Consider the following 23,995-nt stretch of genomic DNA (forward strand, 5'->3'; position numbering starts at 1 on the left):
AAAAGAAAGAAGTAAAAATTGAGGTATTGATACATATTCGCGGTCTCTTAATTAAACAAGCGAGATATATATTTTTCTTCGTTGATTTTTCTGACGTTGGATTTAAATTTTTTTTTTTTTTGCTTTATGCGTTTCACTTTAGGGATGAAACGGTGGAATTTTTAAAAATACATTAACGCGCGCGCGTGTGTGTGTGTGTGTGGGTTTCGTAAGGGATGGTGGTGAAATGGCTTGTCAGTGGTTAAAAGAAGCCGTTTCCTATATCACGTTCGAGAGGTTGAACAAGAAACGTAATTACGGGATCGTTTGTTTCAGTTCGGAGAAATCAGTGGGGTAGATTTAAGGGCTGTTGGACAACGATTTCCTTTTTCCCCTCTTAAATCTCGTACCACGAGGAAAAAGAAAAGTCAAGTCGGGGGGGAATGCGTCGGAACGCGAAATCTTAAGTGGAATAGATTCCCCCCCCTCCCCTTTTTTCCATCGAAATCGATAAGTCGATTATTTATTTTTATTCGCGAGCATTCTTCAAGGGATGAAGCGAGTCGAGAAATAAAGGAAATCGTTCGTGCGGTCGGTGGATTCGGATTCTATTCCGAACGAATATTCGATTAAATATTCCTGGAGATTAAAAAGTCGGGGATTTTCTGGGGATCCCGGTTTTAAAAAAGATATTAAACATTTTTTTCACGACGTCATACGTATATTGCACTTACCGGAGAGGGAGAAATTTCAGATGAGCCGTTTCAGAACCTTGAAACTCTGCGAGTTTTTCCGGAACTTTCGATGATCCCGAAACTTCTTCAACTTTCCAAACCTGTAAGAATGGTAGAGATAAGTCGAGATTCCTACGGTGGACGAAATGGCACGCTGTGGGAAATGAATATGAATATTAGGATAAGAAGAGATAAGAAAAATCAAAGGTGCGATAACGATAATACAATTATCTCGAAGGAAGTTTGGAAAAAGATGAGTGTAAATTTTCCAAAAAAAAAAAAAAGGAAGTTTTTCTTCTATTCGATTATCGACTGAATCGTCATTATAAACGTTTTTATCGATAATCGTAAACGAAAAGGAAAAGAAAAGAGCGGAAAAAAGAGAAAAAGAGCCTCGTCACGATCGATTTATCATCGTCTCGAAGCAATTAATCTTGCCGGTCTATTCGCTTCGCAGTTTTAATTATCCCCCTCGTTAAATGTAAAGGTGTTCCGATCTGTTTCGTAATGCCAGATTCTCTGCCGTCTATCCTCCCCTTAATCGGCACTCTCTCAACTAAGTTTTAATTTTCGCTGCTCGCGTCCGGTCGTCGCCAATCAACGCTAACAATTTGACGTCCGGCAACAACAAGGTTGGAAAGGTTGGTTGACGCTCGCAATTTCGCAGGATATTCAAGAGGAGAGGGAGATGAAGAAGTCCTTTTCAATTAGCGCGATTGAAACCTTGTCGAGGTATATATATTTAACGCGGACAGGGTTGAAAAGTTTTCATCCCCTGTAAGAGTCGGCGAAGATGCCGTTCCCCCAGACGATAATGAATCCCACGATCGATCTCTCGATGATGGACGAGGATTCCTGTCTCAGACGTTTCTAACGATACATTCTACAAGTATTATCGTACGATATTTCGCGAAGAGTTCTCGACGAGAGTTCGACCATTCTTCCACGATTCTTCCTTTCTTTTCTCACTGTTCTGTTCTCTCCTCTTATTGTCCCGTGGATACAGAAATATTTCACGAGACTGATTCGTTTGAAAGTATCGAGAAAAGATTCGTACATAAGCGCGCCATCTCTATTTATAAATATAATTTCGAACGGAGAAGAGAGAGAGAGAGAGAGAGAGAGAGAGAGAGAGAGAGAGAGAGAGAGAGAGAGAGAGAGAGATAAGGTAATTTTATCAACGATAATATAAAATAAACAAAAGTTATGCATCCCCCGCGAAGATAATCAGAAGCGAGAAGATGAGGCGCGAAATTCGATATATATTTCACGCGAAGTTAAATAATATTGTACCTCTTTTGTATGTAACGATAATATCGTGTTGTAATATCCCGAATCCAATATCGATGAATATTTTTCTAGAATTTTATGAAATATATCACACGAGCTCGCGTATATAAATATTTCGATCATAACCTTTCGCGATATCGCGTTTCATCGAGCTCGTTAAACACGTATCACTTTTCCGAAAAATAACGAAAGAAAGATCGATGCGAACGATTTAGAGGAAACTCGAGGAGCAGCTTGAGACCGAGGCCGGGAATATTATTGCGATCCGAAACTTTAGTCTCTCAAAAAAAAGAAAAAAAAAAAAAAAAAAAAACACGGTGATAGATGAGGATTTTCCTCTCCGATTTCGAACGATTCACTCACCGAATCTTGCGCTCGCGTCTTCGAGAGATCAAAGAGTACTACTGCGGCAGACAGTTAACCCGAGTCTAGTCGGCTTAACATATATATATATATACATGTACTTCAAAATCAAGGATGAAGTTGGTCGACAAGTGTACGCGAACCGTTCGACGAATCTGTTACAAGGGAAGGAAGCAGAATTCAAACTCCGTTTGATGTCTGCGCCTGAGGTCGAATCGCCTCGCTTTAACTATTAATGAGGCTGGAACAGACGAGCCAGTTAATCGACTGCGGGAATTTTCTAATCAAACACAACACCGTGGACAAGGAAGGAGGAAATTGGCCGTTAACGTAACCAAACACCGATCCCGACACGATCTCGTCCGTCCGCGTTTTCTTTCTTATTTTCTATCTCGATCATGGACGAGGTGAAAGAAAGAAAAAGAAAAGAAAAGAAAAAAGAAAGGAAGGAAGGAAGGAAGGAAGGAAGGAAAGGAACGGCGGCAACTTTTAAATTTCCTTTAAGCCGAAAGTTTAAATTAATTCTCGCCACGATTCCCCGGTTTGTTTCTTCCGTACAATTTTTTTCGAACGCAAGCTGTGTTATTTCTGGCGTGTTAATTGCCTAATTAAGATCGGGTTCCATCGAGTTAGCGGAAGGGGGAGGGCAACAAAGAAAGGGAGATAAATGAGGGGACAGTGGATGGAGAAGATAAGGTAATGCCGTTGGCAGAAAAGCAAAAGTTCTTTGAGCCGGGAGAAGCCAGAGAGTGGAGCAGCAAGTGGTCGTATTCTCAGGGTTGGTTTGGAGGCAACTTTCGAAGAGAGAACCTCCAAACTTCTTCGATCCCCTCCCCTCCCTCGAAACTCCACGCGTACATAGGAGTTATTCGAGTGTCCTCCGGGGTCAGCCTGTTACCCGCCTCTTTGACGCGACACCATTTTCCCGTGTGCAATTTTCCACGCGTGTTTGTATAATAAACGATAACGATATTTATCCGGTCCTCTCCGTGAAAATTCTTTCTTTCCCTTTTTTTTTTTCCATCTTTCGAACGCATCACGATGAAATTTTCTCCATTTCGTTCCGAGTACTCGATTAATTATGAAACGTAATTGTAAAACGTAGATATCGCTCGAGAACGAACGATACCTGGTGAAAATTGACACGATATAATAGAGAAATATGGCAAAGACGAGGAGCGTAACGCGGTTCCCTAAGATTCTAATTAAGATCGAGTGATCGTTAGCAACGATCCATCAAGGGTGCAAGGTCGAATTAGAGTTAGAGAGAGAATTTAATTAAACGGTACAATGGGTTAGCTGGATACGAAATCGAATTACTATTAGATTTTTCACGCGATATCGCGATAGAGATGGAATATTATCGGACTGGAAGGCAGGACGGGGGAAAGGATCTTGCGGAGCTCTCTCTGCTCCGCTTCTGGCATATCCGATCAATTTTCGACGTTAAATAGTCGCCAGGCATCGACGTCGGATTTCCAGAGCGTCGCGAGCGGTGCAATCACCTCGACACTCGAGTACTCTGCGGAGAAGAGAGAGAGAGAGAGAGAGAGAGAGAGAGAGAGAGAAGTGTCTCTTCCGGAATCAAATTGTCGAGAATAGGCCCGAACCTCTTGACGATCTTACGCCACGAGTTCTCGAGCCACGATCATCATCGAACTTTCCACTCTCGCGAAACTTCGACCCTTCCACGAGTCCTCCTTTCGTCAACCCCTTCCCATCCCCCTCTTCGCTCGATTCCTATATATATATATATCTAGACGATCATCCAACCAACCAACGACGCGATGAGGACGCTCTCTCAGCCGTCACCGCCGTTCCAACTTTCTTTCCGCAGAATTGAATCGTCACCGAATCGGTTTCCAGCCAGGGAAAATTGCGGGCGAAACATCGGAAATTTCGAGATCTGTTTCCCTTCCCCCCACAGCTTTTCGTTCATCCATCGAGAGAACGTCTTTCGGGATGGTGGGTGGTGCGACGGGATCAGGATTTTGGACGCTTGGTATCGTTGGCCTCGAAATAAACAAGATCCGAAGTCATCGCGCCTGTATTCTATGAATTTTTGACCAAATATCGAATTACGATATCCTATCCGTATTATGAAAATGTTATTTTTCCGAACGACGATGATGTGATATAATATCTAAATACGTCTTATTCCGTTATTTATTCCGATATTCCAATTTAATACGTAGATTTATGTAAAACGGGACGTTTCTCAGACATGGCAGACGTCGATTGTCATCTTCGAGGAAACGGTCTCAATGTCAAATCTTTTTTCCTTTTTTTCGCAACAATTATTCATTTTCTGTTGCTCTCCGAGCTTCTCGAGCTTTTTCCCCTGACGCGTTCATCGGGCTTTGAAAAAATTGATAGAACGAACCGATTAATAAATAAGGGCAATAATTAGAGCGTGTATTCGCGATGATTAATGGACCGAACGTGACGTAAGAAAGATTGAATGTTTCTGTACGCGTATATAGAACAAGTGGAAGATATATTTTAGCTCGATTAAAAGAATATTTTTAGACGTTTCTTTCAATTAACGATGCATATGTATATGCATGAAATATATTTTAAAATAAGAGTAAAGATAGATTTTTAAGGTCGTCGGCAACGCAGCTAAATTCTCGTGATTTTCGCCGCGCGAGAATTTTTGAGAACGTTCTTTTCCCCGAAATTCCACGAAACAGCTGAATTTCATTGGTCGTTGCTTACCGAAGCATCCGATTCTTTTTCACAGAGGAAACAGATCCACGATTTTCTTTTCCTCGACGATCTTTTCCCCTTCTCTCTCTCTCTCTCTCTCTCTCTTTTTTTTACTTTACGATGCGCGATCTCCGGAACCTTTGAACAATCCTATACCGACTTCGTCGCGATTTTTGCCAAGATTTATTTTAAGGCAGGTGCTCGTTTCGAAAGCTCACGACAATTTTATCCCCTCGAGAGCTTTTCTCGTTTTGCCAATTCACCGTATCGCTTGGTCATTTATAAATCCGCGTGTATCTAAAAAAAAAATTTCAATTTTTTCCTGCGAACGACGCGCTTTATTAAATTTATACAGAGAGGCTGCAATAATTACCTGTGGATGACCACTCTTTTCAGCCTCCATTTTCCCGATGATATTACAAAAAATACATAAAAATAAAAATAAAAAAAAAAAAAAACAATCAAGTTTGTCGTTCGTTTGAAAGCTCGTTCGTTTTTGAGAAAAATTTGCTCGAACAAACAAAAGTCATAATCGCAATCGAATACAACGATCAAATAGTTTTCGACCTTTCGATCGATTAAATTTCTTCTTCGACAAGGAGAGGGAAAAGAAGAGGAAAAATAAAGCTTCCCATTCGCGTAATGATGCGTAGTACTCAAGAGAATAAGGGAGAGAGAGAGAGAGAGAGAGAGAGAGAAAGAGCAAAGTGCATTGCGTTTCGGCCTCGACTATTCCTTTTCGGCTTTGTGCAGCGGCGCCAGAGCAATTCGTAGCCTCTGTTCATCCGCGCGGATTATTTTTCTCATTTCCGTGCCAGGAAGTGGAATGCTTCAAATCTTTCGTCTATTTTCCCCCGCTGACGAAGCGGCGCCACTCCAAAGAACAGATTCATTCGGTACACTCGAATCTCCCCCTCGAAACTCTTTCTCATTCATCCGTGGAGGATCGGGGGTGTTTCATTCGGATCGAGATAGAGAGGGGAAAAAAAATATCATCCCCTAATTACGTTTACGGGCGCAGAGTGTAATCTTCGCCCGTGTAACCCGTGGAATCCACGATAATAGCATTATCAGGGCTCGTAGAACGAGCTCGCGATCTATTAAAGATAACTTTCCGTCTAATCCCTCGCTCTAATTCCTATAGCAACGGTAGAATACTCTCGTGGAAAATGCTCTCGAGCCCTGCTCTCTCTATCCATTTTCGTGCACATTTCAAATGATAATCGTATAAATATGTAACGTGGGTACGTAAACTAGCAAATACGAAAGTTTATTTCCGGACTCTTCGAGTCGTTTCCACCACTTCTCAGAACCAGATAACTGTTTTCGGACACTTTCCCTATTCCCAGAGAAGACGATATCCTTGAAACGGAACCGCGAGTTATCACAGGTCGATTACGATTCGAAGATTCAAATGTCGATGAGAGCTGAATCGAAACTGGATCCCTGGAATTAACATAATCCCATGTTTTCTTTGCCAACCTCGGGGATACCTTTGCGCGTCCTCTCGTTTCCCGTGATTCAACATCTCCCTAAACAACAATAACCAACCCTAAAGAAATCCTTCTCCTCCTCCGATGGATAAAATCGTCGTTCACCAAAGATACTTCTCGAGACCAGCATCCGTCCAAGCATCCAACTTTATCCTTTATCTCTTTGCAAAATCTACTTACAAAACACACACTTCTCTCTCTTTCTCCCCCTCTTTTCTTTCTCTTTTTTTTATCGTGACTCACGAGAGAAAAACGTTCGACGAAGGAAGGAAGGCAACGATTAAAATTCATCCATCCCGAACGAAGGGACGTCTGGTCGAAGGAGGAGGCATCGAGACGAGGAGGCATCGGACGTCTCGATGAATCTTTTCACCGGGAAAATAGCGAAGCGGCACACGGGAGAGCGATTCGCAGCCTCCGCTCGGCAGAAGCACAAATGGAACGCGGCACACACAGGGCCTTTCCTGTAGGATCGATACGGTAGTGGGGAGATGCGGCCATAGAGTGGGACGAGATGGCCGAGTTGGGATGGAGAGAGAGGGAGGAGGAAGAGAGAGAGGGGGGAGAGAGAGAGAGAGAGAGGGATGCTGGAAGAGGGCTGAAGGAAGGACGAGGAGGAGTGGAAAGGAGAGGGAATATCGGTGCGGAACGGAGCGAGATGAGGGCGCTTCGGCGGTTCCTCGCGCCATCGTTGCTACGAGCGGCGTCGGCGTCGGCGTCGGCGTCGTCGTCGTGGCCGTCCTCGTTGCCGGCACCAGCGGCAGACCAGCGTACACGCAACACCCACAGCCAGACTCCGCCGCCTCGGTCCAGTTTGCCTTCCGCTCTCGTTTGGCGTAGTAGTGTACGTCTCGCGACGAGGCCACGTCTCGCGCGACCCATGCCGCCCGTGAACAACGCGACATCGACACCGTAGATCGACGCCGCCTTGTGCCGTTTATCATCGAGAAATCATCGTGCTGCCTTTCACCTCGAACGATTCGAGGCCGGATGGATAACTCGCGTGGGACCGATACAACGAAGACGGTCTCGCGGTGGTGGATAATCGCGGTGTGACAGAGAAAGGGTGACACGGGGTGATTCTCCTTCGACCGCTTTTTCTTTTCTTTTCTTTTCCTTTCTTTTTTTTCTTTTTTTTTCTCTATCTCTCTCTCTCTCTCTCTCTCTTTCTTTTCCTCCTCCTCCTGCTCCCGCAATTGTTTCTTCCGCGCATTGTTGAGCAAGTGTGGTCCGTGGTGTCCGTGGAGGGAGAGAGCTGAGTGAGATTCGTACGTACGTCGTCAGTGGTTCCTGGTTCAACGTGATCTCGTAAAGGTACGGGATGTAATATATTTAAGAGTATCGGCGATTCGAACGTATATTTGTGCGTTTTGTTTTCATACGCGAGAAGAAACGAGGTGTTTCGTTTGTATTGCGACGTTGCGTAAAGTAAAATAACACCGAGGAGAACAACAATCGTTCGTATTGGCGGACGAGAGTTCGTGGAATTGGTAGGATGATTCATCGTTTCACGATTGTTCTCTGTCCCGCAGCTGTCGATCGCGCTTTAGTTTCCTCGCGAAAAACTGCCGGAAGTTTATGCTCCGAGTTTCCGAATACCGTCACGCTTTCTGCTTTCGAACGTTTCACTCTGCCACCGACCCTTCTCCCCCCATCCTTCCCTTAGAAATCCTTAGAAATCAGAGTGATTTGAATGAAATGCGACGCAAAATAAAAGCGGAATTTGAAATATATATACGGGTCGATCAATTTCTTTGTCGCGTTCTTGTTCGAACGTTGACACAATTTCCCGACGACGTGCTTTATTTCGATCAGCTTTCCCCCCGCTCTTCGTGCACCGAGGAAAGTTGTCAAACATTCGATATCCCATCGAATAGATCCAACGACGACGAGCGATCGAGTGAAACTGCCCTATTAATCGCACCGTAGGTACACCGTGACATCATCCGACAGTCCTAGCCGTCCATGCGAAACGAGTTATATTTAACCAATCCTGATTGCCTCCGAACGAAGACATTCGGTTACCCATCCTCCAATCTTTCCATTTCTATTTCTCTCGAATATATTGATTCAATCAACCCCTTAGTTGTGTATAAATCTATCTCGGTGTATAAAAAAAATAAATAAACGAAAGTCGGGAACGAATCGGGATACAACAGAATGAACGATTAAAAGTGTGGTCCCAGGTGCGGGAAATATATAGTTATTTTTTAAAGCGCGTACACGCATCTAGCTCGCCGATTTATCGTTTTACAGTCCCGTTTTCCATTTCGATGAATATTAATCGGTCGGTTAATTATTAAACGTAAATTGGAACTGTTTCAACGGCGCGAAAAGTTCGACTGTAGTTCGTAGAAATTTGGAGAAATTTTCAGAGGCCAATCCTCGTTAATGTACATTCATTTACATATACACGCATACACACACGATTTGTAAGTCCACGATGTAGTTGCGACTGCCAAATAGTTTTTAGTAGTTTGGATACTTCGCAAGTCTCATCGGGATTTTCTGGATCGGAGATCAACCTGGGAATACACCTTCCATTCTCTACAGCTGAACTTTCTTCTACAGTCTACGTGTCTCGAATGAAAATTTACCGAGTCTTTATTCTTGCCATTTTCTCGATTGTCTACTCTTTTTTTTTTTTTTTTTTTTTCTTTAAGTATCAAATTGATGAAAATTCGAGAGTAAATTTCGAGTCGCTACGCTCGAAACTATTTTTCACAAGTGGATTGAGAATCTAATAATTACTTTTATTACTATTAATAAGTAAGTAAATTGTATTTACTATAAAAATAACCAGAGTCGGTATTTTCAAGCGTAATATTCTTTTGTCGAATATTTTATCGGATTCAACCGTGTCACGATTCTCTTTTTCGACAATCGTGGATCTATGAAAGTGAAGAAGTTGAACTTTTGCCGAAAAAATTATGAGCCGAGAACGAAGTTGACGCAAAAAAAAAATATTTATCACGAACGTTTCATCGATACCGCTACAATTATCTGCGACGCGTTTGTCGATAATACGAGCTATAAGAAATTAGGGGAAGGTATCTATTTTCCATTTATCGAACATCAGTTTCCACTCTCAACTTTTCTTTAATGCTCGAAGAATATCGGTCGATTACGCGCACCTGTCGGCTCCTATCTGGCCGACATTTTAAACCCACCGTCTCGCAATTTCAATACATAATTTACGTGGATTTCAATGGGCTTATCATCGCAGCTGGTGCATTAACCGTTCGATCAGATTAATCAGTCGATATCACGGATAAACGATTATCTATCGTATCATGGTTGATACTGTTCAATTACGGGCGCGCAGGTCAAATTCGTATAAAAGTCAACGAAACGTCACGTATCGATTGTATGCCGAATCGCCGCGTGAAGCAGACGCAGCATGTACGTCCACGTGATATTAAAAAAGCGGAAAACACTCTTCTGCCTATGCTTCTGTGCGTAAAAATGCCTAGTCGATTACAAATAAATAAATTGCGTTTCTTTTTTTCTTTCTTTCATTTTTTTTTGGAAAATTAGAGAGAGACCATTAATAATCGACAAACACGCGATAAAATTATATAAATCGTTGCACCGTATCATTGGACGGAGCACTCGACATTTTTACCAACTGTAGATCCACCTGTCGTGGAAAAAAAAAACAAAAATGTACGATTCGAACATTTTTTTATTTTCTCCTGATGCTTCCCGTCAGATGCGAAAACGAATTTCCCCTCTCAACAATATTCGTCTCTCGCTCGTACGTACAAAAGTTATATACCAAATTTCCACAAAAATTCCACGGAAAAGAATGCAAAAACGAACGTTCCAAGATGGAACGTCGAAAGGAAAAAAAAAAAAAAAAAAGAAACGTCTTTACACCTCTCCTCCTCTTTCTCGTCGTTTCGAGCGAGAGGAGATCGCGAGTGAAAAGCGATCCGGTCCACGCGAAGGGAACCGCAACAATTCGATGACAGAGGGGAATGAAACGCGGTCCTCGCCGAGCTTTAATGAATTTCACGCGCTATTGTGCCCGTACAGTTTCGCCGAGGCAAGAGCTCATGCCTATCCGCCCCGATCATCGAGCTAATTTCGCACCCGGATCGGAAATTGTTGCGTTTCCCCGCAGAGTTTCCCTCCCGAGAAACTGGGCAGATCAAAGCGTGCGGCAAACATCTTCTTTCAACTTGGAAAATTTTTTACCAACGCGCCAGATTAATATGTTTAATCGAATAATATCCATTTTATAATATCGAGAGAGATATAAAACCACACCTTGTAATGGCGTGATCACGAGACGTCTGCTTCATCCATTCCTTTACCCACGCGTCACGATATTAACGAGCTATTTGCGGGCTTTCCCGCCCGATTTCCACGCCCTTTCCTCGCCCGTGCTGACGTTTTCGATAGCCGCCACGATGCAAATTGTTTTTGCAACCGATCTCGGTTGTCATTTGGAACTTGTTTTTCCTCTCCTGGACGTCATACCGATCGCTATCGTTGGTGATGGATACAGGGGATCTCGTGGATGACCGATTTCAATGAACAGTCAGGTGTTTTCTTTTTTTTTTGTCGTAATCTCGAAGACACGAGCATTTTATTTAACGAATAAATATTGGACGAAGCATAGATATTAGAGTTTCGGGATCGAAACTTGCATAGACGGGTGAATCGTTGGCGATAATGTTCGTTGGAGAAACGAGTGGCTAATCCCGAGGTCGATCCCTATAATTCTACGCGTATCGATTTTCCGTCCGCGTTGCGCACGATCCTCCTCCTCATTTCTCGAAATTATCCCGCGATGCGTTGGCCCGCAGCTAGACAGTTTCAATTACGTTAAGCTTAGGAGTATAGCCAGGATTATTCGAGAACGGTTAACAGTCGTGATGCTCTACGCCGCGACGTAACGTATTCTCGTAGAAGATAAGGAAGATCGTTCTCATTTTCTTCGTTTCGTTTCGATCGTTCGAAGAAAAGAAAAAGTCAGCGCGAGAGAAAAGAAGTTTTCACCGATTACCGAGAATCGGTCTTCGGATGCGTGAAAGTCTGGCCTGGCCTGGCCTGGCCCTTTATCGTCGCGGACCGTGGAGCGCACGCCGAAAGAGCTTAATTGAATTTCTCTTAATTAACTGGCTTCGCGGCGCTACGATAATTGCGATGCACGAACTCCCCCATTACCGTAATTGTGGGTCTAATTAATGCAGTCCTCGTGCTCCAGCCCCCGTGCCCGCCCCGCGACCAGATTAAATTTTTGACGAAATGGCCTGGAACAATTGTCCCTGCGAGTTTATCCCAAGATTCTTTAATCGCTGTTGCGGGGACATCAAATTATGCATCCGGTTTTTTAAAGAAATCTCGACGAGAAAAGAGTTGCTCCTTTTACCAAGTTTCGACAACGATATACGTATTGGAATCTGGTGGTTGAATAAATAGGGCGCGAATAATGAAATACAGTAGGACGTGTAAACAACTTTATCATTCGTTGTGTGGCCAGAGTGTGCGCTCGTTCACCGGCGCCAAGAAAAAAAACTTGGATCGTATATTTTTGCGGGAATGGAACGGAATGAAAACTCGAAGAATGAAGGAACGTAAAGCTAAACGTATACTACTCGATATACGTGTATATATATATATATATACACTTTCACGAGAATGGGGAGGAATGGCGAATGGTGGAGGAACTATCGTCGTTGGACGAGACAGAGAGAAAGAGAGTCTAGCACGAAATGGACGATTACACCGAGTGGCGTACACAGTCGACATGAAACGAGAGAGATTTATGGGACCGCAGGAATTGTGTGGCACGTAACTGGAACGAAAAAATGCGAAACTATTCCCGCTCCTCGCTGGCTTTGCCTATTTCTAGAAACTCTGACAGAATGGTTGCATGCGCCACTCCCCGACTGCTGCCCGCTAAATGCCGCTTTCAAGTCTCGAGGAAGGTTGCATTGCGTAACCAGTTACGGTGACAGGGTAAACGAGGTCGTCGTCGTGCGTTTTTAATATTTTTTTCAGAAAAAGAAAAACACGTGTTTCGCATCACGTCGAAGAAACCGCCACGATCGGTGAAACTTAACGCGAATCTTTCACTTTCGCATAATCAAAGAACAAAATCGTTTAGCTCCTCCGCGGTGAATAATCGAAGGACATTGTTCGCGCGCGCGCGATACACTCTCCGGAAGAATTCGTGCTCATAGATAACGCGAGTTAATCGATTTCGACCGGAAAAACCGAGAGAGAGAAATCGTACCCCCCTCTTTTCATTTGCCTGTTCAATGAAGCCTGTCGACGGACCGAAATTACCGTTGAAACGAGCCGCGACCGATTTTCCAAGTGCCCCCTCGAATAATTACAACGTACCACTTTTATTGCTCGATTTATAATTACGCGAAACTCGGTTACACTTCTCTTCGAATTGATGTCGTTGGATGGTAAAATTGGCGCTGGTAGCCGATATCGGGATGAAGGGAGGGTGGAAAGAGGGTGGGACGCGTGTGGAGCGCGTTAGAAGCAAGTGTGAGCGACAGTGATATAAACGGAGGGGGTGGGTGGGCAATCAACGCGTTCGTGGATCGTAAAAAGGGTTGTTAAGAGAGCGGTATATCGCCTCGAAAATAATCAGTGGAAAACAAACGGATCCGCCGTTTGATCGTCTGAACGTGGGACTCGTAAACTCTTTTGTGTGAACGACCGAGTGCACGTCTGCTAATTAAGAACGAAGGCATCGAGTCTCGACCCCTTCGTTGCCAATTTGGTCCGTTTTTTATTCCTTTTTTTTTTTTTTTTTTTTTGTATTCGGCGAGGCCAAAGTGCCAGGCGCGTCAAATAAATCAGGCAATCGTTTTAATTGAGCGCAGGCGAAACTGTCAAACGATTAGTTGCATTCTCATCGGGTCTATCGTTTTTTCTTCTTTTTTTTTTTTTTTGCCTAGATTTATTTTGATTGTTCGTTTCAAATGTTCCAACGGGCTTTATTTCTCCTTTCTTTTTTTTTTCTTTTTTTTTTTTTTTGTTCTTTTTTCCCCTCTCTGTGAAACATCCGCGTGATTGTAGAGAAAGGCAGAGTACCAAATAGTCGCTCCTGTTACTTCACTGTAAAATAACACGGTGAAACGTGATTTTTCTACGCGACAAACCGTCCGATATTTCCTGATATTTTTACGCGACACGTAGAAAACTTGCGTCGCGATCAGCATTCATCAAGCTACTTGTTTCGAAATAATTGGACATATACGTACAAATGAGTCTGTACATTTTCGTAATTTACGCGTATTGCATTGTGACGCTTTTAATATTTTCGTTGAAAAATACCCCGCCGCGTTTAATACGAAAAAAAAAAAAAAAAAAAAATATTTTCCACTGGATGCGCGGAGGAGAAATGCTATTAAAAAGCATATACGGGCGATAGCGGGTGGGTGAATATGGAATACGTAAGTAATTCTGCCCCAGAGGATAAACGTCCGATATCACGAAAATGCTTCTCTTTCAGATTGCAATTTCAATTTGTCACTCGCTGTCATCGATGTCTTGACGACCGAATTTTTCATAAACTAATCCATCGAATGCACGACGTTGCCGCTCGTTGCCATAATTGTGCCCGACACGACGACACCACGTTCCCCTCGCTAAATATTTATCAATGCAATCCATCCATCAACGACTTTTGAGATGAACGCGAAAATCGTTCCTCCTCCTCCTCCTCCTCCACTCTTACAGTATGTATACATAAAAAAATTGTGCAACGCGTGTTTGCAGAAAACGGAACGGAAAAAAAAAAAAAAAAAAACTCTTTTCCAAACATGAAAATAGATATGTAGGAACCTTTAGTATAACGGTACACAAACATACCTTTTCGTTTACATTTAATCAAATACGTGTTGATTTTTAATTAAACAAATTCTCCTTTCCTCCTTTCCCGCTTTTAATTAATGCGGGATACAAAAATATTCGATATCCTTGTTGTAATTTTAAATATAATACCACGAAAGGCGCGCGTACGACGAATATAATTCGTTGATTATCATTCGTTGATAATTGATAAAGTAGGTGTATATTAGAGACGAATTATATCCGTCGATTATTGAAATTTGACGTTAATTTTTCGTCTCGTTTTTCTCGTTCATGTAACGATCATGCATCGCGTTTGGATTCCCCGCGACTAAATATTTACGAATTTTACGAATCTTCGATTGTTATTGTCGATCGTGCAGTTATCGTGGATATATCATGGCACGTGTATTTGCGTTTCCATCGGGAAGAAAAACAAAGATTACCGCTGCTAAATGTACCATTATCCCGATCGATATTGTTGAAATAATAATCTGAGCGCGTTGACTTTAATGAATCCATTTGGAGTAGGTTTTATTGATTTTCACACGTTGCGTATGAATTTCACATCATATTGGCTAATGAATATGTATGTCTGTCCATTTTTGTCAATAAGAAAAGTGAAAATTCTGGCTCGTTTAAAATTCCGAATATCATTTCGAAGGAAGATCATTTTTTTTTCTTTTTTCTTCTATTACTCAACCAACCATCCATATTTCGTTCTAGAAATATGGAAAGCCACAAGTTTATTTAAAATATCTAAAATTTTTTTTTCTTTCTTTTTTTCTTTTTTTCATTTAACGTTTTGAATATTTATCGAGCAAGGATTTTTAGGATTTTGAGTTTGTTGAATACACGTTAGTGGTTACGAATACGAATAACAGAAAGCACGAGAGAATATTTGCTGTGTGTGTATTTAACGGAAAAATCGTTTGCAATATCGGAGTAAACTTATATCTCGATATCGATGCAGCTTTATGCGCAAATCTATGTACGTACGTATACAGATTCAAAGCACAAAGCGTACACGAGTGAATGAAATAATATTGTATACCAGTTGTACAATAATATTACAATTTCAATTTTCAAGAGGAATTTGAAAATGCAAAATCCTATTTATTATATTCGTATTAATTATATGCGATAATAAATATCGTTCGAACTTCGAAAATTCTATTTTATTAATTGTCATATTTACAAAAGATGGATCTTTCCTTTTTTTTTTTTTTTTTAACCAGGGATCGTTTATTAAACATCGACGAGCCGACAACTCGTTTCTTCGTACACAAATCATTACCGACATTATTATAAAATTTAATACGTGTTTTCATATTTTTTGGCCACCAAAGTTCAAACGAAAACAACGTGGTATATTTTTTTCAAAAATTCAGAAAAACATGGCACGCTTCTACTCATTAATCACATTCCGCATTTTTTCTGTTCCTATCTCATGGGATTTAAAAAAAAAAAAAAAAAAAAGAAAATCCGAATAAAAATTTATTCCGATATTCGCTGGGATTTAATTTTAATTTTAATCGAATTATTCAATTTGAAAATTGAAAATAAACACGGCCTATTTCCTTCGAGGGTATAATTTAATTTTCATTATACATATATGTACAAGTAACTGATAAATAACCGAAAGGGTTAATAAAAAGAAAAAAAAAATTGGAGGAAGAGAAATTAATTAAAATACGCGGAAAACGGTTACACTATCCTACTTCATTTCTATAGTCGCGTATAAAAAATACAATTAGAATTCCATTTTCATTAGGCATTCTCGATAAATAGTCGGGCGAATCCGACTTTCGTGTTACGAACTGCATATTTCACGGATTAATTAAAACGTTTTGCATATAAAATCAACTGAATTCAACTAGCTACATTGTATTTTTTGCCCGGATACCTAAACAATGGCAACCGTGTTTTAAAAGAAACACGAACTTTTTTATTCAATCCACCCCATTTTTTTCTTCTCATTATCATTTCCTTCTTTCATCCAATTTCTCCCTTCTTCTATTCACACTTACCTCATTATTAAATATCACCGTTCTTTCCTACGCGAAAATACAACCCATACATTTTCCCCCGAATTCAAAAAAACACACATAAAAGAAGATACTTCTCCTGCTTTTTTAAACATTCGATCCAATCCCAATTTCGCTGCATTTTCCTCCCCCATCATCGACCGAATCTCCCCCCATTTCGACCCGCACCCTCCGTTTCGATCAACCCTGCATGTGCACGCCTCCCAAGTCCCATTCATTTATCCCCACACCCTTGGAAAAAAAAGATTCTCGCCTGTGAACACCCGTTCACAAAGAATTCACCTGCAATTTCCGTTGCGGCACGGCCCATTCGCGATAGAGAAAGCGGTTTTTCAATAAAGGGGGCCGTGCACAATGCGTGGATACTGTACACAACGTGGCACGGCCACTCGCTCGGATAGACGAGGGTGGGAGTGGAGAGTGAAAAGGTGTGTACAGGGATTGGAGAGAAAGAGCGAGGTACTCGATTATATTGAATTTCCACTTGGGCCACGACCACCGTGCTCGGTCTCTTTCGATACGAGAGAAACGCAACGGACGATCAGCTGGGAACGAGAGGAGCGAGAGAGAGAGAGAGAGAGGAAAAAATGGCAAGTTTGGATGGAGCGTTAGTTGAGCGTGGTTAATAAGCGACGACAACCCGGTTGTTATTGCGTTTGAAGCAACGATGGACAAACAACGACGCGGTAATTCTATCTGCGAGGATATTACGATTTTCACGATTAAATAAGCACGGCGGCAGGTCGAACGGAATGATTGGTTCACGATTTTGATGCAGTGAGTTGTAACGACGCATGGGAGTCGATTAGTCTCTTTCTCTCTCTGCATGCGCCGCCAGCGAAGGGATACACACGCGATGTATTTAGTCTGAAACGAGAACCTGTCGAATTACGTCGAATTAGTTGCGGAGAGCGATCGAAACATACGGAATAATATATTTTGACGAGATCAAATTCGAAAATTAAACGTCTCTCGTATAAATATCCTCGTAATTTCAATTCTTTTTTCTTTTTTCAACGGAGGAAGAGAAGATAAAGGATAAATCATTGTAACGAGAATGGTTATCTCGGCTGTTACGAATTTTGTTTTCGAATTCCTCGTTTTCCGAAACCAGGATTTCGCGTCTCCACTCCATCCATCGTTGCTCGAATTCGAATTCCGTCTCGCGGCGGCATTGTCACCGCCCCGTGTGTCTACGCGCTCTCATTAACGTTTACGTATCGAAAGCTTCGCTAATTCGGCCGCGCCACGTTGAATATTCATTGTCTCCGCGACGACGGGGACGGTTGTACGAGTGTAAATAATTATACGAGGAAGAGGGCGGCTCGGCACGTTCCGCGTCTAACCTCCGGGGGTTAATCTGAAAATCTCTTTAGCAGGTATTTAGCCGTGACCCCGGCATTGACGTGGTTGGAAAATAACAACAATGCTCTCTCTGCCGAGAGAGCTTCCATCCACGGGTAATAAGAGCATAATGCGTCTCTCCCAAGGTGTGCATCTCGAAATCGTATCGTTCATCCGAACAGCTTTCTTTCTTTCTCCCTCCCTTTCCTTCTTCTCCTCTTTGTCTCGTCCTCATTATTTTATTTCACGCGACCGCGTCAAGTGAAAAAGAAAAAGTCTCGCCGTACAGAGTTCATTCTTCCCCGTTTCCATCATTTCTTCCTTTCATCGAGCTCTCTCTCTCTCTCTCTCTCTCTCTCTCTCTCCCTCTATTACATTTTTGGCCCGAGAGACAACACCGGTTGTCCATATTAATGTCTATCTCATAAATCCTCATCTCGCCCCATCGTGTCCCTCCTTCCGAGACGATCTCATCTTTCCAACTTCGCGGATACTATCTCTCCGTTTTGAATTACGTTCACCGTTTATCGCGTTATTTCGTCCCGGGGACTTAGGCGACGCGTCAGTCAGAGATTTACGACATCGAAGATTATATTTATATATGAAATAAATTCGTCCCTTTATTTTAATTCCTCGTGAGAAATTGTGATCGATTCTTGCGGACGCATACAACGCACGGGGGAATTCTTCGAGCAGGTTCTTATTAAAGAAATCGTGAACGTGAATATTCGAGGGAAGAATTCAATTTGTGTATTCATGGCCAACCGCGCAATTTTCACCGGCACTGACGCAACTTTTTCATTCGATGCGGCCACGAGGCCTGATTGTCCTCGTCTATTTGCAACCACGAAGTCCCCTCGTGCCCTGATTCCGTCAAATAAAAGAATAATAAGCGTCGCATCGGCACGGATTACCGGCCGCGACGAAAGTTCCTTGCTTATTCCTTCCTATTTTCGTCGTTCCCTTTTTTCTCCCCCCCTCCCCCCTTTCTTCCTTTCTATCTCGAATCCTCCTCCCCCTCCTTCTTTCTTTTTTTCGCCTGAATCAGAGCACCGCGATAAAATGAAGAAGCAGCGCGGAAATAAAAGGTAGAAACAGCCGCGTAGAAAGGGGGACAGGGGTCAGATGAGAAAATTGCATTTTAACTTAATCGCGGAGCGGAAGTTGAAACTTTCACGGTGGGAACGGTGGAAAAGTCTCGACGCCCTGTAATCGAATGATCGGGCATTAAGTCAGCAATTGGCTAATGGAGCGGGAGTGCTCGCTAAGAAAAGGGCGCCCGATTTCCTGTCGACGCCCTATCGGGCCGTGTCGCGCCTTTCTCTGCAAGAGAAAACTCATCACGATTCGCAAACGATAATGAAAATATAATAATTCATTAGCAAGCGGACGCGTTCCAAGGAAATTGCTTATCGCGCTGTCTTTTCGCCCGATTAATTGCGCAAATGGAACTTTCGTTAAAGCCCTTTTAAATGTAGAATGTAGAAACGATGTCTTTTCCTCCCAAGATTTGCGCACGACGGATGATGAATTCGAAAATTACTCTACTTTTATTACGTCTATTTTCTATTTCCTCCGTGAAATAACGTGATAGGCTAGGCTGGTTTTGCGTCTGAATCCGTAAAAACTCGAGGTTCTTCGATACGAATCTCTACATCGAAAACAAGCAGGGTTTAATAACAAGCGGGATTATTATCGACGACTCGTGAAAAAAAAGTGAAAAAGTATTTTCACAGGATATATTTCGTGACGATCCATTCTTCATTCGTGAATTTCCAAAGAAAAACAAACTCAAAAACTGAATCAAGTTTATAAACCTCGTTCTCCTCCTCTTACTTTTGTTCGATCGGTTAACGATCGGTTTGACATCCCCAACTCTATTTCTTCGCTCTCCTTTTATCCCTTCCTCCCATTGAGAAGATCCCTCTCTTCATCTTCAGCGCGCGTTGTTCCTCGCCTAACTTTTTCCATCGAATACGAGTCGACCCGACGAGACAACGAACGTTGCCTCACGAATGCCCGATCTCGTTGTCTACTGGCGTAGACAAATATTTGTAGAGTCTCGCGAGGCCGCCGATCGTCGCTACGTGAGATTTTGATTCGATTTAGGGATTCAAGCTGACATTATACGGGTGGCATAATTTACAGCTCGGGCACCGCGTGCGCACGTGACGAATAATGGGTACAGATAGGAACGTGTCCAATAACACGGTACGTTGTGCCTGTTTGTAAATCGAATGCATCGGTTGTTAGCCGTAACCGCTGTAAGGGATGTTCGAGCTCGAGCGTCAACCATTCATATCGTGCTAACGTGTACCCCGGCAAGATCGTGAAACCGAATTTCACCAACTTATATCCATATCCTCTTCTCATATTCGATATCATCTCTACGTGAAACTCGGTTAAATTTTGGATAAAAAGATCCAAATCGATTCGATTTCATTTTTTCGCGATATTCGCGATATATAATTCGTATACCACGGGTCGAATTCGTCGAATTCGAGATAAGATTAGCATTTTTGTAAATGTTTCATCCTCGTTAAATGGAAATTTTTCAATTCCCTCGGTTATTCGCCTTGACGATTTTTCTCCTCCAACTTCGTTAACGACATCCCATAAGAAGTAGTCGAAGCATTCAACGATCGGACAATTTTCACCGGGAGACAGATGCCGCGAAATATCTTGGCGGTTTTCAATTTTCATCCGATTGAATTAGTTTCAATTCGGCGCATTTGCATCGTATCTTCGTTTCATATATTATCGATTCGATCGTGAAACGCGTTTTCAAGACGTCGATCCCTAGGAATTCGAATGTTTTATTAAATCTTCGTCCGCGTGTAAATATCGGTTGGAAATTCGCCGCACACGAAAGTTGGCGGCACATCGGTCGTCGTCGAATCGAGTTACGGTTTCAACCGCGCGCTCCAACTTTCAGCTTCCAATATCGTTGACCCCTCTCTTGTTCGACGTGCTCGCTCCATTGTATAATTTCCCTTTGACTTACGATCGAATCGATATGGCGGTCCCGATAAATCGACCGGCAACGCTTTCCTTCTCGGTATTAAATGATATCGTTACTTTCCAACGTTATTATTAAACCGTGTTACACATATTTTTGCGAAATTGGAAATAGGTAGCTGGCGATATCGTTTCTCACGGTTGTAAATAATCATTTGGACGTTTCGAAAACGAATGGTATAATGGTACAAAGTTTTATCTTTCGCACAACATTTCTTTACATATTTGCACTTTTGACAAATATATCCGCGAAGGTAAAATATTTGAAGGGAAACGTTTGAAGGAAGTTATTTCGCTTTCGTTCAATGGGTTAATCGTTCTCGTGCATTCGATTCAATTGTCGTTAATGTGATTTATTTAAAGTTCTGATAAGTAGGTGATAAAGTGGACTCGGGAACAATGCCGCGTGTAACGCGTTCGTATTGTTAACGGATAAGCGTTTTTTATTGTTCGATGGGGGTACGTGAAAACGAGAGAAAAGCGTAATCGATAATTAAACTGAGCAAGCTTCTTTGACCGAACCGTATCGCATTACGAAAACTAAGCCGTTTACCACCGGTTCTATACGTTGTTGCTACTCATTCTTAATTGAAAGTCGCACTGAAACAGCTTAGTCGGGTAGTTAACCCAGATTCTAATAGGCTTCACGATACAGCGTTCTGAATTAATGCATCGAACAACCGCACGCTATGTTTACAAGCAAACTTCTTATTCCTCCTTCTTCTTTTTCCTTCTTTTCGATATAATGATCGAGCCGAAATAAAATGTTCGTACAGATATTTCCACCTCTCCTCTAATTTCGTCTCCGATCGATCAACGAATCGATTTAATCGATAAAATTTGCTGCATCCGTCACGAAGCATTAATTCACAAAGTGGCGTTCAATCAATACTAGCAAGTTTGATTAATGAAATTCCCTATTAGCGAGAAATTCCGGAAGACGTACTACAGTGGCTTAAAGGGGGCGCGCAGTCTTCGAACGTGTACCAGGTCCATGAACATAATGTACTTCCACCTCGTACTAGGGTATGCTTATAACCGGCTTAAACGGGATTATATCCCTATTGGGAGGCAGGCAGGCAGTCGTGCAAGGCAGACAGTATGAACGGAGGGTTGCGAACAGGAAGTAGCATGATTACGTATTGAATTGAGCAATTATTCAGCGGATTGCCAGGTTTCGCGGCGTACATACAATCGTCTAGGCGGTGTCCGCACCTGAACGTGGTCTACATACCTTCTCTTCGGTATAGCCGTTTAAGTATCCCCAAACGGACAATGATTCATAATTGGCGAAATTAATCAGTCGATCTCTATTGGCCAAGATCATTTTACCGATAGAACGAAAATCACGCTTCCCTTTCCTCCTCGAGTCGTCCATACCATTCTCCGTTTTCCAGACGGATGTATGTTCTACGGTATTAAACCGTACCGTTGGTTAATCCTTGGCGAGGAATGAAATTTAACACGCCAAGACATTTCGCCGGCTGGATTACATTGCTCGTACAAGAGTATATTGCCAGACGATTAATTGTGAAGCAACGTTGGAAACGTTGCCTTCCCTCTCTGGTGCAGGGAGGGGTTAGAGGTTAACGTTGTTTATAGCGATGAAAGCGGTCGGTCGGAAGGGTTTCGGATGGTCTGAAAGCGGAACGATTCGAGGAAGGAAACTTCCTCCGATCTTCGCCCCTATGTTCCAAGCTTTCCTATACGTGCTCGAAGGAAGGAAGCTACGAACGACCAAGAAATCGATCAATCGACGAGTTTCTACCTATATATATATGTGCACACATGAGAACACGCATGTATCATACATCTCGATTGCTCTACCCATCCAATCGAACTCTGGATGCTCTAAGATTTACTTAAAAGAACGAACGTTTTTTTTTTTTTTTTTTTGGAAAAAGTTGTTCTTCGAGATTTCTTTTATTTTTCCCTTCGAAAAGTTCGAGAATCGTTTTCGAAAGTCGCGTGTAATATTTACCGGGAACACTTCGAAGCGTTTGCATAGATTTATCCGGCAAAGTTCTTCCCTATAGAAGCGACGTTACCGTTAGCTTCGGCATTTTTCATCGATTACACGATACGCGCGCAAAATAGGGTGAAACGCTTTCTTCTCGTTGTTTTAACTTGTCAAGGAAGTTTTCGTATTTATCCCATCGTTTATCCATCTTCGATACGCGACGATATATCACGGCTTATGTCGAACCGTCAAACGCGCGTTGTCCCGACGATTTGGCTTTCTCGTCAACGGCGGATGATATATCCGCCGGCTAGAATGAAATCGTACTCTATCAAAAACCTACTCGAAACTCGAAAATTCTTTTCTACTGGATCGAGCGAATCGTCGTCCATTCAAATGCGACAGTTCGAAACAGGCCACTACGTTGATAGATAATTTATTCAAATCTTATCTCTATCTCTCTTTCTTCGTCGTTCCTTGGCTTCTGGATTCTGATGTTCTCGAGTGGAAAATCAGAACGAAGAAAACGTGTTCTTCGTTTCGAAAACGGTAAAACTGTAAACGAGGGAGAGGACGTGCTAGGCATGGAAAGAGAATTTTCACAGAGATCGTTCATCGTTGTATCGCACCTATCCTATGCAGTTGACAATGGCTCAAAAGCCGCGGCTGCTTTAAATATTCATCGATATCTTTGTGCTTTCGATGGACGATTCGCTCTGGATGTTTATTTCCGCCTTCGTTCGCTCGATTCACGATCGTTCTAATCCTTTTCACGTGTTGTATACAAGTACACAATTGAACAAAAAAGATTCAGATAAAAGTCGACTGGATTTTTCTTTATTTGCGAGTAAACAGAGCGCGACAGATTCGTTAATTAGCTCGATTTATTGCGGAAGATTTCCACGATTCACTTTCACGAAAACATTCAAGATCTATTCTCCATTGTGAAAAATCGGGCGTGCGAAAGCTCAGATCGGAAATGATCGAGATGGAATAAAAAGAATCGGAAGATCTCCCTGCAGAAGATCGGTTTCCCTTGATCTCGGAGAAAATAGCGAGGGGAAGGGACGGGGTAATCTTTAAGCACGTTTAAACGTTCCCACGAGGATCGAGAGAGAAAGGGGCGGCGGGCGTACATCGAGTACAATTCCACCGATGTTGCACGCGTAACCGAAATCGATCGGTAGATCAGGGTTTCGCGTTTATAGACGTGCAACGTAGCGCGTGCTCTTA

General features: G+C 42.4%; 2 protein-coding genes across 2 annotated transcripts in view; one reads left to right on the forward strand and one right to left on the reverse strand.

Moving 5' to 3' along the window:
- LOC100866227 (glutamate receptor ionotropic, kainate 2) overlaps window positions 1-802 on the reverse strand; it is a 64,236-nt gene extending 63,434 nt beyond the window's left edge. The window contains exon 1 of the mRNA XM_086911855.1: window positions 714-802. The gene's annotated coding sequence lies outside the window, so the exon portion shown is untranslated. The remainder of the gene's footprint in view (window positions 1-713) is intronic.
- A 7,064-nt stretch (window positions 803-7,866) lies between these two features.
- The window catches only part of KaiR1D (Kainate-type ionotropic glutamate receptor subunit 1D), a 221,236-nt gene continuing 205,107 nt past the window's right edge, over window positions 7,867-23,995 (forward strand). Inside the window, exon 1 of the mRNA XM_086911861.1 lies at window positions 7,867-7,882. The gene's annotated coding sequence lies outside the window, so the exon portion shown is untranslated. The remainder of the gene's footprint in view (window positions 7,883-23,995) is intronic.

The sequence above is a fragment of the Apis florea genome, unplaced genomic scaffold, assembly GCF_048593485.1.
Source record: "Apis florea isolate Af1SG1 unplaced genomic scaffold, ASM4859348v1 contig_3367_pilon, whole genome shotgun sequence".
NCBI lineage: Eukaryota > Metazoa > Arthropoda > Insecta > Hymenoptera > Apidae > Apis > Apis florea.